This window comes from Ambystoma mexicanum, chromosome 1p, assembly GCF_040938575.1.
Source record: "Ambystoma mexicanum isolate Mex_15411 chromosome 1p, UKY_AmexF1_1, whole genome shotgun sequence".
NCBI classification, from domain to species: Eukaryota; Metazoa; Chordata; class Amphibia; order Caudata; family Ambystomatidae; genus Ambystoma; species Ambystoma mexicanum.
In genome coordinates this window covers 138108377-138122662 of record NC_090921.1, presented here as the reverse complement: position 1 = coordinate 138122662, position 14286 = coordinate 138108377, and positions in this window count along the sequence as shown.

Genomic DNA, 14286 nt, shown 5'->3' with positions numbered 1-14286 from the left:
CTGGATAGTAGGTTTGCTCTATATTTCGTGGTTAGAACAGCTCTGCACTTGACAGAAGTCTCCAGCCAGCTCTGATTCATGCACAGAAAAAGTAGATGGTAACTGGAAATTGATTCCTATGGTGGCAAAAAGTGTCACGCTAAAAGCACCCATGGATTCAGTACACACGCGAAAGAACTCACCGACTGTTCAACTGACCATGGCCCCTAGTTAACCACAGCTCCGATCCTGCACCGCTCCTCCAATACCAAATACTTGGGACCTTCCTCTTCTGGGCACTTGCCCAACAGAACAACTTGCTAACAGTCATCTCACTGATTGCCACAAAGTTATCCACCTGCATCATATGACTTCCCTCACCAATGGTTATACGCCCTGGAGCTTGTGGTAACTCTTGGGCTCCACTCAGCACCTCGCAGAGTCCACCAATCATTTTCTCACCCCTCCACTGGCTTACCGAATGACACCCTGGATTCCACCTTGAACTTCACCCCGTTGTGGACCGTACACAACAACCGAAGTAGTCCCCACCTTTCCAGCCTACACAAGTCTCATACGGGTTCAACCACAGATCCGGCACCGCTTCTCCTACAAACAATACGAACGAGCGAATCAAGAGATCATTTGTCCCAGAAGTCGAGGAGCACACACCCTTGCTCACTGTTGATCACGTGCCTTCCTCTTTTAACAAACTCCATTTGTGTCCTCCTCGTTCTGGCATCCACAGGAAAGGGAGATGGATATAAAGAGACCTCTGGTTTGGTCCTGGTAGCGCCAGAGGGCAGGCATAATGCATCTTGCGACACAAGGAAGACATGTTGTGCTCATCTCATACATTGAACACACTTTTCTCCTCTGCGCATGCAAACATTTATTTAATTTATTTATTCAGATTTGTAGAGCGCGCAGCAGCTCAAAAGCATCGTGGCCCTTGTTACAGTGAACGATCAATACTATACTAATTGTGTAGAACAGTTTGTACAGCAGCATGAATAGGGTGAAGGAAGAGACGTGGAGGGAAAGCAGAGAGTGATTAGTTAAAGAGAGCAGTTTTAAGGATTTTATGAAAGGCAGGGAGCAAAGTTTCTGCTCTGAGGGCAGTGGGGAGCGCATATTTATTTAGTTCCTTTAGTTCACATTCCTCACACATACAGCATCCATGCACCTACAATACCCACATCTCCACTGATCACCTACCCTCCACTCACCAAATGCTCGGGCAGGCTTATTCTCATGAATGCATACTCTGCATTTCCCCATGCCACAGACTACACCGACCTCACCACCTCTCATTACCTCTACACACTATTCATCACAGAGGCCTGACTCACTCCACACCCATCACTCATACTAGTGGTACCTATTCCTACGGGGATCCTACAGCACTTACTACATTAAACACAGAAGAAAACTGGGGGAGGACTTTGGGTCATCAACAAGTCTATCTAATCTCTCCTTCTTGGAGCTCCTCACCTGGCAGTGGACAGACCTACTGTTCAAGATTCACACTTTGCACCTGATCGGTTTTCCGCCCCGTGCACACATAGCCACCTTCTTTGATTGATTCACAGACCTCACTTCAATTAAACACACTCACAACATCTTCTTGGGAGACTTCAACCTAGCAGCCACTTCTTGTAATCACAAAAGCAGGATAAAACTCATTGACACCCTCTGCTTATTTTACATCGAAAAACACTTATAAAAATAGCCCGGGCCAACACACTCAGTCTAATCTTCACCACATCTGCAGAGATTGAATAACTAAACTGGCCAGCTTGGACTGAACAGACCCATTCACAATTGGCTCTCACTACCAGCAACAACAAAAACCTTTCAAGAAATCTCACGGCTCCTCCAAAACCATACATGTGAACCTTTTTGAATAAATCATCATCTGGATAGCTGCCGGCTCATACCCAGAATGCAACATCATCACCCCCACACACAACCTTCGTTCTCACAGACACCATCAGCAGACACACACCCATATGAAACTACAAAATGTTATGTTACTTTGCATTTATATAGCTCCTTATGTACCATTGGTATGGTCTAAAGGCGTTGGTAGGTTGAATGCCCTTGGGAACCGAAGTTCAGGTTAGTAGAGAGAGTAGAGAGAGTCAAAGGTGCGTGTGAGCACCGGATATGTGTGCAGCTGCTGCGGTATTCGTGTAATAGCTGCTTCTTAGCGGTAGGTATGGTGGTTGAGAGGTCAAGAGCATGTGTTCCTTCTGGCAGGATTTATCCAGACCGATTGTGGCTGCGTTAGGACTGAAGAGAACGCCTGGCTGGGGGGTGAGTAACCAGCAGTGTTTAGTTAGAGTGATGGAGAGTATGAGGCAGATGTTGGTATGAGAACAGTTATACCGAATTGTGTCATAGTATCTCTGTATTCTAGTTGAGTGGTGATGTAGAGAAGAGAGTAAGCGTGGTGATGTGAGATGGTGGGTTACATGCTCATCAAACGTTCCATGCATTTCAAACCATTCCATGTAAGTCGCACATTTCTATGCACTCCAGTTCGCTCCATGCCCTCCAGTCTGCTCTATGCCCTCAAGTCTGCTCCACACACTCCAGCCCGCTCCACTCCCGTTGTTTTATGCACTCTATCCTCGTATCTCACCTGTACCATCCACATACTTCCCGGTACCTTTCTCATATTAAACCAGTACCTTCCACATACTTAGTTTGTTCTATCCACATATTTCACCCTTTCATCCACATATTTCAGCCTTCCATCCACATATTTCGCCCGTTTCACCCGCATACGTCACTCGTTCCATTCACATACGTCACCCATTTCATCAATATACATCACTCGTTCTATCTACATACGTCACTCATTCCTTCCACAAACTTCATCCATTCCGTCTGCTTTCGGCACTCAACGGCCCTAAGTAGTCATCCGTTCTACACACTCATCTGCTTTACGCACTCATCTGCTCTAGGTACTCATCCGCTCTGCACACCTATCACTCTCTGCGCACCTATCACTCTCTGCGCACCTATCACTCTCTGCGCACACATCCGCTCTGCGCACCCATCTGTTCTGCGCACCCATCCGCTCCACGCACTCATCCGTTCCTGGCACACGTTCGCTCTATGCACTCGATCTTTTCACGCTCTCATCTGCTATATGCACTCATCTGCTCTACCAGGTAGTTCGCTCATACGCACTCATCCGCTCAAAACACTTATCTGTTCTATACACTCATCTGTTCTATACACTCATCTGTTCTATACACTCGTCCACTCTATACACTCGTCCACTCTATACCAGAGTAAATAACTCTGAAATAACAGAATCAGTAACATATGGTACTCTGAAAAATGTGGCAGTAGCAAACAAGCCATGAAATGCCAGGAAACACCATGGCAAAAAAAGGAACCTCCCCAATACTGTCTTTCTGTAATCTCTGAAAATAGGCTATTACCTTGTCAATCTTTATAGCAGGTGACAAGGGTAAACTCATCCCCAACACTGAATCTCTTACCTGTATCCCCCACAGGCAACATAAACGCAAAGCCACCAATGCCATTGGGCCTCATTACGACCATGGCGGCCACGGAATCAACGGTGCCGGTAAGGGACCGGCACCATTCATTACGGGTCGCCCTATTACGATGACTGCTGCGGGTCCCGCTAAGGAACGCCTGGTCAGACCCGGCGTCCTTAGCGGGACCCACTAGCAGACCAGGATGCTAACAACGGGCCCGCCATTAACGGGCCCGTTGTTAGCATCCTCCCCATTTCCATCGAGCCCTATGGGGGCTCAAATGGGAATGGGGATGTACCGAGTCCGGGTCCCGCGAAAGGGATTTACCGGGCCCTCCAAGGTCGGAATGGCCCGGTAAGTCCCCTTTTGCAGGACCCGGAACTGGTACCTGGTATGGGGGTAGCCATGCCGCTTTTAGCTGCATGGCTACCTCCATACTCGTAATGAGGCCCATTGTCTTCAAAATTGAAAAGATTAGACAATATCTACAAGGACAACTATTCCAAAAATATCCCTTCTATTAATTTCTTGAGGTATATATACTAACCTCCACTCGAAAGAAGCACCATTTTCTGAATCCCTATGAGCCCCCTCTGTCAACTTGTCCCGGGAGGATAGCTCAGGGGCAACGTGCTTGCCTTAGAAGCAAGACCACACAGAACAACACAGGTTCGATAACCGGGTCCGCGCTTAGAAACCTCTGGATATTAAGCGCGTTATAAATTACCAATCATATCATAACATTGATACCATCCCCGCTCCTATAATGAACACCATCTCTGTTAATGACTTTACACATTATCGATGACCCAGTCACTCAAAGCATCTTTCAGATGTTTTGCAGTGAGGCCAGATGCTTCAAGTTAATGAGCCCACACTCGACACCAGGCGACCTAGCAAATTGCCCTTGGCCTTCATATGCAAAATCATTGGAAAATATGCCACCAAACGGCCACAAGAGAGAATTGCAGACTTCTACCTACTTCAGAGGTACCAAACTGCTTTCCATCCAAGGTGCATGATCGATGAACCCATGCAGGTCATGAGTGGTACGCTCCAAATAATGGGCATCGGGGGCACCTGCCCACTATAATGTTCATATCAGACCTAAGCACCATGGACCAATAGCAACCAACATGACATCCATCAAGACATCAACATTTGTAAACAATGAGAGATGTGTACATGCAGAGTCTCGGGACATACAACCGAGAACTTTATGCTTAGATTCACATGCTATGCATAGTCCGCTATCTAGTGGTTGGCTCGGAGTATTACATATTATTTTTCAAATTAGAAAAACTGAACCTCGATAGGGGCGTTCCTGTCACACTTTTCCTATCCTACGTGTACAGGGACAACCAATCCTTCACACAACGTCTTATTTTTATTTACGTCACCGGTTGGCATCATCTTTGAGACAGAGAGAACTTTTCGATGCCATTTTTGCCACGAGATTTGAAGTTTTGGTACCGAGCGTGGCTGAATGAGAGCGGCTTCTACATCATTGAGACGTACTATAGGGTGAGCAGGGGAAATCTATACATTTCAACCCCTTGATACCCTTCTGGAGAATACACCGTTTAGTTTATGCCAACAGTGCAATTCCATGTTCCCCCAGCAGGACACACACAACTGGTTACCCCGATACCGGGCTGAGGAGCACTGTCGGCTGTGCCAAAAATGAAAGCCAAAGATGCTCGGAGATCGCAGGCAAAAAAGAATGGGCAACATACGGCATGCTCTCAGAAGTTAGCACAGGGTGAGTCTGTACCAAATGTTTGAAACTCGAGGTCGAGGTTTTAGACACAGGGATCGGATCCAACAGCCACACAAAAAGGTGCCAGTAGGAAAGGCTGCACGGCTGATCCCGAGCTCCGACGGCTCGTCGAAACGAGTTATGGAGAAGTCACCTGACGATCTAGAGGCTGCAAAACCTAAACACAACGAACATTGAGGAAAAAAGGGTTGGGAGTTTTTCATCAACACAGAACTCAATGAAACTACTACAACTAAAACATTGAGCGCAATAGGCCTCGACACTGAGAAGGGAAAGCATACACACAAAAGTAAGGAAAAGGGTACCCCCAAACCATCAACATCCACACCACCAAAACATGGTTACACACCGAAGGGTCAAGCTCTATTTTGGCCATAATGCTTAAAAAGGCATTAGTGGAGGTTTCTGTATCAGAGGAGTATTGGGAGAATGAGTGTTGGTGGGAGGGGGTTACAACAGTCACTGCCTGAGACAGGACTTAAAAATGCCCACCTTGCATCTGATGAGGGGACTCCCTGGAGCCAATCTGAGTAGTTGAAGGCTTGGAAGGATGCCCCCCAAGTTTCAGACAAAACCGCACTACTGCAAAGGTTGCACCGACATGCAACGCAGGATCCCCAGGTATTTGAGGTTTGCAGGAATTTTGGGTCGCAGCTCTTCTGGGAATGGCGAAAATTGTAGGTTGTCTCAGAACTGATAAGGTACACCAGTCTATGGGAGGAAGCCATCTTCTTCAGATATTCCCTGTCGATTGGAGTGACGAGGTACGGACAGCAGCTGCGACTCAACAGGCTCTGGCGGTTGTTGGAAGTGCTGGCGACATCCTTCTTTGTCCTCTTTGGAATCTTCTTGTTTCAGTGGTCAACTCTGCGTTTCTGCTCCAGGACCTTAGGATTTATCCAAGTGAGAGCAAAAACACTGGCTGAGTCCACCAGTCATGTCCCATGTACCATTCGGACTTGGGAGTGGCTGTCAAACGCCTCCCAGTTTGAACTGGTTTCAGCCAGGCACACTGCAGGGCAAGAAGCAGGGGAGTTTCGGTCGACCTTCCCCACTTTCTGTCCTGCCTTCGCCAGCTTTCCATGAGAAGCCCGCCAACGACAAAAGGACAAAGGAATTTTCCCCCACCAAGAATGGTAGACGAGTCGAGAAAGGACAAGCCATCTTGTTCAGGGCTTGAAAAGTAAGGCCACCATTTTTGTATATGGTGTGCCTTTATGTGCCTTATCGGGGCGGCGAGTGCAGCCTGCGCTAAAAAGTATTTAAAAAGTTGTGCAAAGCGTACACTGCCGCCAGCCTGAACAGGTGGGTTTGTCAAAGTAAGGAAAAGGTACTGGAGAGGCGAGAAAAGAGATACACTGTACCCCCTCAGCACTCCACATAAGGTGGAGTGAGCAAACACAGGAAGGATAAAAAGTATCCGCCTGCCCTGCTAACTGCAAGAGTTTGTCAGGAAAAGAAAAGAAACCATGAAAAACGCTGGAAAAAATCCCCAAAAGGGGCCAAAAAGGTTCCTTACACAGAGTAAAAGGTGAATTAGCAGAAAATCCAGGTGTCCAGCAAAAAGTGCTGGGGGACTCGCGTAAAAAGAGAAATGTACCCTACAATGAAGAAGGGGATAGTATCAGCATCTAAACCTTTGTGGCCGAGAGGCAAACTCACACAGACTTCAGAGGACTCCCCTCTGCGCCAGAAAGAATGGTCCGCGAAGGATATTAGAGAGGACTATTGCTATTCAGGCATGGTGTGCTGGCAATGATCTCTTACTTAATGCCTGTAAAACTGAGATCCTTCTCATTGGGACCCCTGCTCCCTCTTTCCCTCCTACCCTCTGTCTGCCCTCTATGGGTCCCCTCCCGTCACCCTCTTGTGAGGCAAAACACCTTGGTGTCATCTTTCAATCCTCTCTCTTCTCTCCTCACATAGCAGACCTTGGTAAGAAGGCCCACTATCAGCTGCATTCTCCCTTTCCCCCAGAAACTCATGGTCTCCAGAGCTCTGGTCCTCTCTAGGCTGGACTAAGGCAACAGCCTCTTCCTCAATCTTCCTTTATCTTCCCTTCACCCCTTCAACTAATCTAGAATATGACTGCAAGACTTATCCTTGGCCTGAAGCTCAGGGACTGCATCTCTCCAGCCCTAAAATCTCTCCACTGTCTCCCGGTTGCTGCTAGAATCAAGTTCAAGACTCTCTGCATCATCCACAAGGCGACCTGGGACTGCGCTACATCCAGCTCTCTGCTAGAGCCCTTCAGTCTTCTATCTCCAACTCTCTGCAGATCTGATGCTTCTCTAAGCAGAGAGTGGGGGGTAGATCTCTCTCCTACACAGGAGCCTCCGGAATGGTCTCCCTAACCCCTCTCAGGCTTGAGCCGGATATCCTTAAGTTCCGGAAGCACCTCAAGACCCTCAATATTTCTTCCTTCCCTCTCCCCCCTACCCTGCTAATATCCCTGTCTGCCGCAGTGACTGGCTGCCTTGTTCCCTCTGAGTTCTAGAGGGCACCAGGCCTCCCAGCCCAGTCAACCTCTCTCCTCTAGAATGTGGACCTGCACCCCATGCAATCTCTGGCACTTACCCGTCTGGCTTCCCCTTAGCACTCGCCTAGCCTCTGTGCTCCACCCCACCCTTCACTTGCACTCTCTCCCCTTACCACCTTAGCACTTTGCCCTACCAGCACCCCACCCCTCATTGCAGTTCTAGTTAACGCACTTGGACAAAACAGATGTCACAAGGCCTAGTAGGACCGTTATTGTTTTCTCCCTTGTACCCTCTGCCCCCTTTTTTTGTCTTGTGGCGCCTTGAAGCCCCATTTGCTGTAAAGGCGTCTTACAGATATCCAATACAATAATATGAAAGGGTCACCATGGTCACCTTCAATGAGAACCAGGAGCAGAGCAGAACAAGATTATCTTCTCTGGCTGGAGGTGAAATTCCACCAAAGAAGGATGCATACTCGGGCCACTAGTTCCTCCATAACACTGACGACATAGATCCACACATAGATCCATAGGACTATTTATTTACATTTATAAAGCGCACAAAGCGGCCCTTGGGCATCGTGGTGCTGTTATAGTAGGCTTACCTAGTTGCATGAGGATTACAGAATAATGACATTGAAGATAGAAATCATGGCTGGTAACTGCAGAGAGGGTTACAAATTGCATGGAGAACGGTGAAAAGACATTCGAGTTACAGTGGATACATTTGAGAAGGGGAAAGCAGATCCCTGATGAATTACAGGGAGCTTTCGTTAAGATCATTACAGAGGGAAACATTCTGCAAATGCTATTATAAAACAGTCTTGACGAAGATGAAACAGCGGGTCGACAAATACCTGAGGCAATCGTTGTCAATAGACATGCATGGCTAAGGAGTACTGATTTCAAATCAGAGACACAGGTTCATCTTTTAGAGAAGTCAGTAGAGGAGACACATGGGGTAGCAGTAGATGAGGCTCTGGGGGAAAAAAAGCATGGTGACTTCTTGGACACTGGGACACATGTAAGAGATTTTCAAAATCGAGGTTCCCATACAAATAGACGTTGTTTTCATATATCAACATACCTATCATCAAGCATCACACCTAGACATAATTGCAAGGACAGCAATGCCAATTAACCGATGCACTAACAATTTCACTCCTCTGCATACACCTCTCAAACTCTAACCAAACACAACCACAAGCCTACAACACAACAATCCGCACAAACTTCACTACACTGTAACAACAAAACATACCACACATAGACTCGCACAACAGCACACAACAACTACTGACCGTAAAACACCCCAAGCCCAGTCAACGGACTCACCGGGCTGAGGCTACCAACAGCACATCACTGCTCTCTTGCACTTTTCAAGCTTATTCCCACTAACTCACCCCCACCTTCCCTTTTTCAGAGCCGCCAGAGCGCCAGGGGCCCACTCCGGTGGTGATAGTGCGCGGTACAAATTTCCTTTAACATTAGCAGTACCTTACCCCAGAACTGTGAATGATAGCATGTACCACACTTAGTTAGAATCGTAAATGGTAGTATGTCCCATAAAGTTCAATTTAGAAGGTATTCCCAACATCACTGAATGTCCCCTAATAGCGTCTCTGTGTTAAAGTTCAACCTAGAAAGTGTGCCCAATATCATCAGTGTGCTAAAGTTGGATCTGAAAAATGTGCCTAATAGCGTAAGTAAGGTATAGTAGATTTTAGAAAATGTGCCTAATAGCATCACTGTGCTAAAGTTGAATCTAAAAAATGTGCCTAATAGCGTCACTGTGCCAAAGTTTGAACTTAGAAAGTATGCCTAATAGCGTAACTGTGGTATAGTTGAATCTAGAAAGTGTGCCTAATAGTGTCAATGTGTTAAAGTTGAATCTAGAAAATGTGCCTAATAGCGTAACTGGTATAGTTGAATTTAGAAAATGTGCCTAATAGCGTCTCTGTAGTATAGTCACTGTGGTAAAGTTGAATCTAGAAAGTGTGTCTAATAGCGTCAATGTGCTAAAGTTGAATCTAGAAAATGTGCCTAACAGCGTAACAGTGGTATTGATGAACTTAGAAATTGTGCCTAAATGTACACCTCCATGTCCAATCGTGCTTGATCACAGGCGCTTTACTGATAATCACCATATCAAACTACTACGCTTACTCTCCCCTATACATCATCGTTCAACTAGAACACAGCTGTACTATGACACAGTCAGTCTAGCTGTTCTCATAATTAACATGACCCCACGAACTCCACATCATCCTAATAAAACACATCTAGCTGAGAACATTCCGGCTAGCTTAAGCGTCTCTTCAGGCCTAACGCAGCCAGAACTCAGCCTGGGTGTCCACCCTCCAGACTGAACACATCCAACTGATTTCCTCAGCACCACACCTACTGCTAAAAAGCAGCTTTCATGCAACAACCACACCAGCTGCACACATATCCGGTGCACCCACGCACCATACGACACTCTCTCTCGACTGAATGAACTGAGGTTCCCAAGGGCGTACAACCTACCAGCACTTTGAGATCATACCAATGATACATAAGGCGCTATATGAATGCCAAGTAACATAACATAACATATGTGCAACCAACTACACACCAGTCACAAGTGGGAGAAAACTGCTATTCAGGGTCATAAACGCAGTAGGCACATACTCTTCGCCCTTCCCGAAACATGTGCAGAGGTAAACCAGCTTCAAAGCATTGACTTCAAGATTCAGGTGGCCGCCCACGCATCTCCAGTAGGAGGATGCATAAAAACATTTCACCCATGAATGGGAGGACATAGCATAAGACCAGTGTGTGTTAGACATAGTGACCAATGGGTACTGAGACCGGAAATGCCAAAAGAGCAAAAGGATCTACTAATGAACACCATCAAACCTGTACCTCAGTACCATGTAAACAAAGGTATTGACTCAGTCTACTTTCTAGTCCCAAAGAAGTACAAGAGAAAAAGATCAGTGTTCGACTTACAGCCTACAAACAAGTGTCTTTCATTCATTCTAAAGCACAACGGCCTTGGGTCTCTCAACGTTTGTTGCCTATTTCCAGGCCCAGAACACTATTCCAATACGGTGGCTTTGGGAAAAATGTGGTGCAATTACACATTTTTCATGGACACTCATTTTACGGATGGATTTTCCATAGGATTGTCATTTGTCAGTTGTCTTTTCTCTTTTTCCTGTTTGTCTTTTTTTTGTGCACTTCGCGCTCACCCCTTAACCCAACCCCTGTTTTGCGGTATGTTGCTTTATTTTTCCTGTGATTATCTCTCCTTTGCCTCATATACATACCACACAGCCTTAAGAACGACCTGTTGGGTCAAAACACGTGTCGGCTGTTCACTACCTGATTAAATATTCTCATGAAATCAACACAAGTTTATTTGTGATTACAACATTACTGTTAAATATGATTTTTCACAGAAATATATTTTCTTGGCAGTGCACGTTTTACCTTACTTCCAACCCATACCAAACATATCTACTAGATTCAGGCCTTGTTTGGTGGGGGGGGGGAAGCAGTGGAAGTATAAACGCAGCAGGTCCCTTTTACTATGTTACTTTCCAGGTGGAGATTTTAGCGCACTGGTGGATTTGGCGAACCCCTTACCCCCAATCACTTTTGTATAATGAGGTAGATGTCATTGAGTATTTTGCTGTCTGTGGCTTAGTCAACAGTGATAGGGATGAGTAGTTGGGTGTCATCAGCGTAATTGGTATAGGTGATACCCAAATAGTCAAGTTCATCAAACAGGGTCTTTGTGAACACATTATCGAGTGTTGGTGACACGCAGGAACCTTAGGGAACACCGCAAGTGATGGGTGTTGGTTCTGCAGAGGCTGAAGGTGCAAAGACCTTCGTGGATCTGTTATTGAAGAAAGACTAGATCCAAGCGTTGGCTTCATCCAAGAAATGCACAGCAGACGTTAGATGGTTGCAGAGGACTTTATGGTTCACGAAGGTCAAACACTGCCGACAGGTCTAATAAGAGGAGCAGGGCCATTCTTTGTCTTAAGGGTTTGAATTTAGGTCAGTCAGCGCCTTGTCTGATAAAGAAGGTTCTGACTGGGGTGAGTGGTCTGAGTGCTTCCGAAAGGCAGAGATCAAAGTGGCGGATGGAGGTCTGGCCTGAATGGAGGGGTGAGGAGGTTAGGGCGGCCAGTAGGGAATCTGCCAGATCAGGAGTTACTTTGTCTTCCAAAGAGAAGAGTGGGGAGGGGTCTTCAGTTGAGAGAGTGAAGAGGATGGCTGAGTGATCCCATCCAGACGAATGGGCGGTGGGTGCAGTGGGGTGCTGTGGTCTGGAGAACTTAAGCGTGTGTCTAGGGTGTGGCCTGCAGAGGGCGAAGGCCCTGAGACTAGTTGCGATAGCTGTAGGTATTCCTGGTTGTCCAGTAGGGATCATGCCATGGGGTTAAGTGGGATGTCGAAACAGATGTTGAAACCCATAGTATTGTGAGTAGCGGATGGGAGACCAAGATGGCTGCTATAGAGTCGGTAAGGGTTTCTGCAAAGCATCTATTGTACCCCGGGGTCTATATATGAGCAGGAAGCTGTGTGTGAGTGGGTGAGGAGAGTCTGCGTCGCAGACTTGTTCCTCCGAGTGTTAGATGGAGAGGTAGGATTTGTAAAGGATGGCCATGCCATCTTCCCTTCTGGTCCTGTTATGCACAATAAGATTGTACCCTGGAGGGAAGGCTTCATGTGCTATGGGACGGAAGTCTTGAGAGAAACAGGATTCGGCGATGAAGAGGATATCAGGGACTTCCAATGAAATTAGGTCGAAGATGTTGAGGCTATTTTTATTATTTTTTATTTAATTTGTATTTTATTTTTGTTCACTGGGTCTGGCATTGATCTGAATACACTTTAGCCCCCTGAATGGTTGATCGTTTGTGGAGGGGGGTTGTAGATGTGGGGGTCGGGGGGAGTGGAGTTGGGCTGGTATAGAAGATGGCGCGTATGAAGGCTGTTGTGGTGATAGGTGCATAGAGAGGGAAGTGGCCTAGTAGGGTATGTCTGGTGCATGACTCGAGTATGTAGTCTATTAGAGTCCGAGGGAGGGGTAGGGTGCTGGGTCTGTAATGCATTTCAAGGCTAGATGTCTCTTTGCAGTATTCTGTGGTTTTCAGGGATGGGATGGGGGCTGGTGTCCGTGTGCGTAGTCGGTGAGTGGGTGAAAAGTGCTTGCAGCGTGTCTGGGTAAATGTGGGTGTAGTTGTTACTAAGGGTGGAAGTGTGCGTGAGATGGTGAGGAGAGACCTTCGTGTGAGGTGTGTGGTTGATGTGGATTCTGTGTTGGGGAGGGGGTTGAGAGGGACTGCAGTGCTCGGAGTGGGGTTTATAGTTTTGTTTCCAGTCGAGAGGGGGGTTTCTGGTGACAGTCTTCTAGCGGAGATGAGGGAGTCTGGCAAAGGTCATCTAGCGATATGAGGAGAAAGGTCCCTTGTATGTGTGTCTGGCAGTGTATTTAGTAGGTTGAAGAGTTATTTCACAGGGTTGGGGGAGGCTTTGAGGGTGTATGTGTGGTGGTGGTCTTGGGTGTGAATGTGAGATGGGGATGTGTGTTGTATAGAAAATGCACGGGTGGCACAGCATCTTTTCATCATGAGTTTAGGGGCAAGGGGCTTTTGTGTGAGGGCAAGAGGGGCGGTTAAATGGGGGTGCAGCAAGGATTGCATGAAGAATGGTGTTGTAACTCCTGTAATGTGTGTTATCCTGCTCTCCAGCGCCCAGATACCCACGGGTTTGGCGCGCTCTACAAATGTTAAATAAATAAAGTATGTAAAACTCCAGAAGTTCAGAATGACAATCCTTCTTGAGGTCATTCCTCTACTGAAAAAAAGAATATACATGTCAACACGGTACATGAAAGATGCGTACTTTCACATTTTCACGTTCCTCAGTCACAGAGGATTCATAAGTGCAGCTTTTTTCAGTGCAGCTGAGGGCAGAAAACCCGCATGGCTGTGCTTTTATTTATTTAATTTGTGGCTTCCTATGTTCAGGGCACTCGCAGGCACTGGCCTGCTCCTACCCCCTCCTGCAGCCCCCCCTTACTGGGGATGTTTGTTCCATGCTGGAAGAACGTGACCAGAAGCTCCCATCTTCAGAGGCTCTCACAATGCAGCCTTCCCAGACAGCCACAAGCCAAAGGGCAGCTCCTTTGTGGGCAGCTCCTGCTCCCTGTTTGCCCTGGTCTGCCCATGGATACCTGACTGAACAACCTACAGTGCAGGTAAGGTATCATGAGCAAATAGCACACCAATTACTGTGCTCTGGTAAAACCCTGCCACTCCTACATCACTACCACTCGCCTAACACTGTGTTGACATGCACTGTGCTCTTTAGTTTGCCATTGTATCACACTTAGAAGAATTGTGTAGGTTATCACATGTATCATACCTGGAAGAATTGTGTAGGTTATCGCATGTATCACACTTCGAAGAACTGTGTAGGTTATCCATTATATTGCGCTTAGTAGCATGTGTAGGCTAGCCCATGTA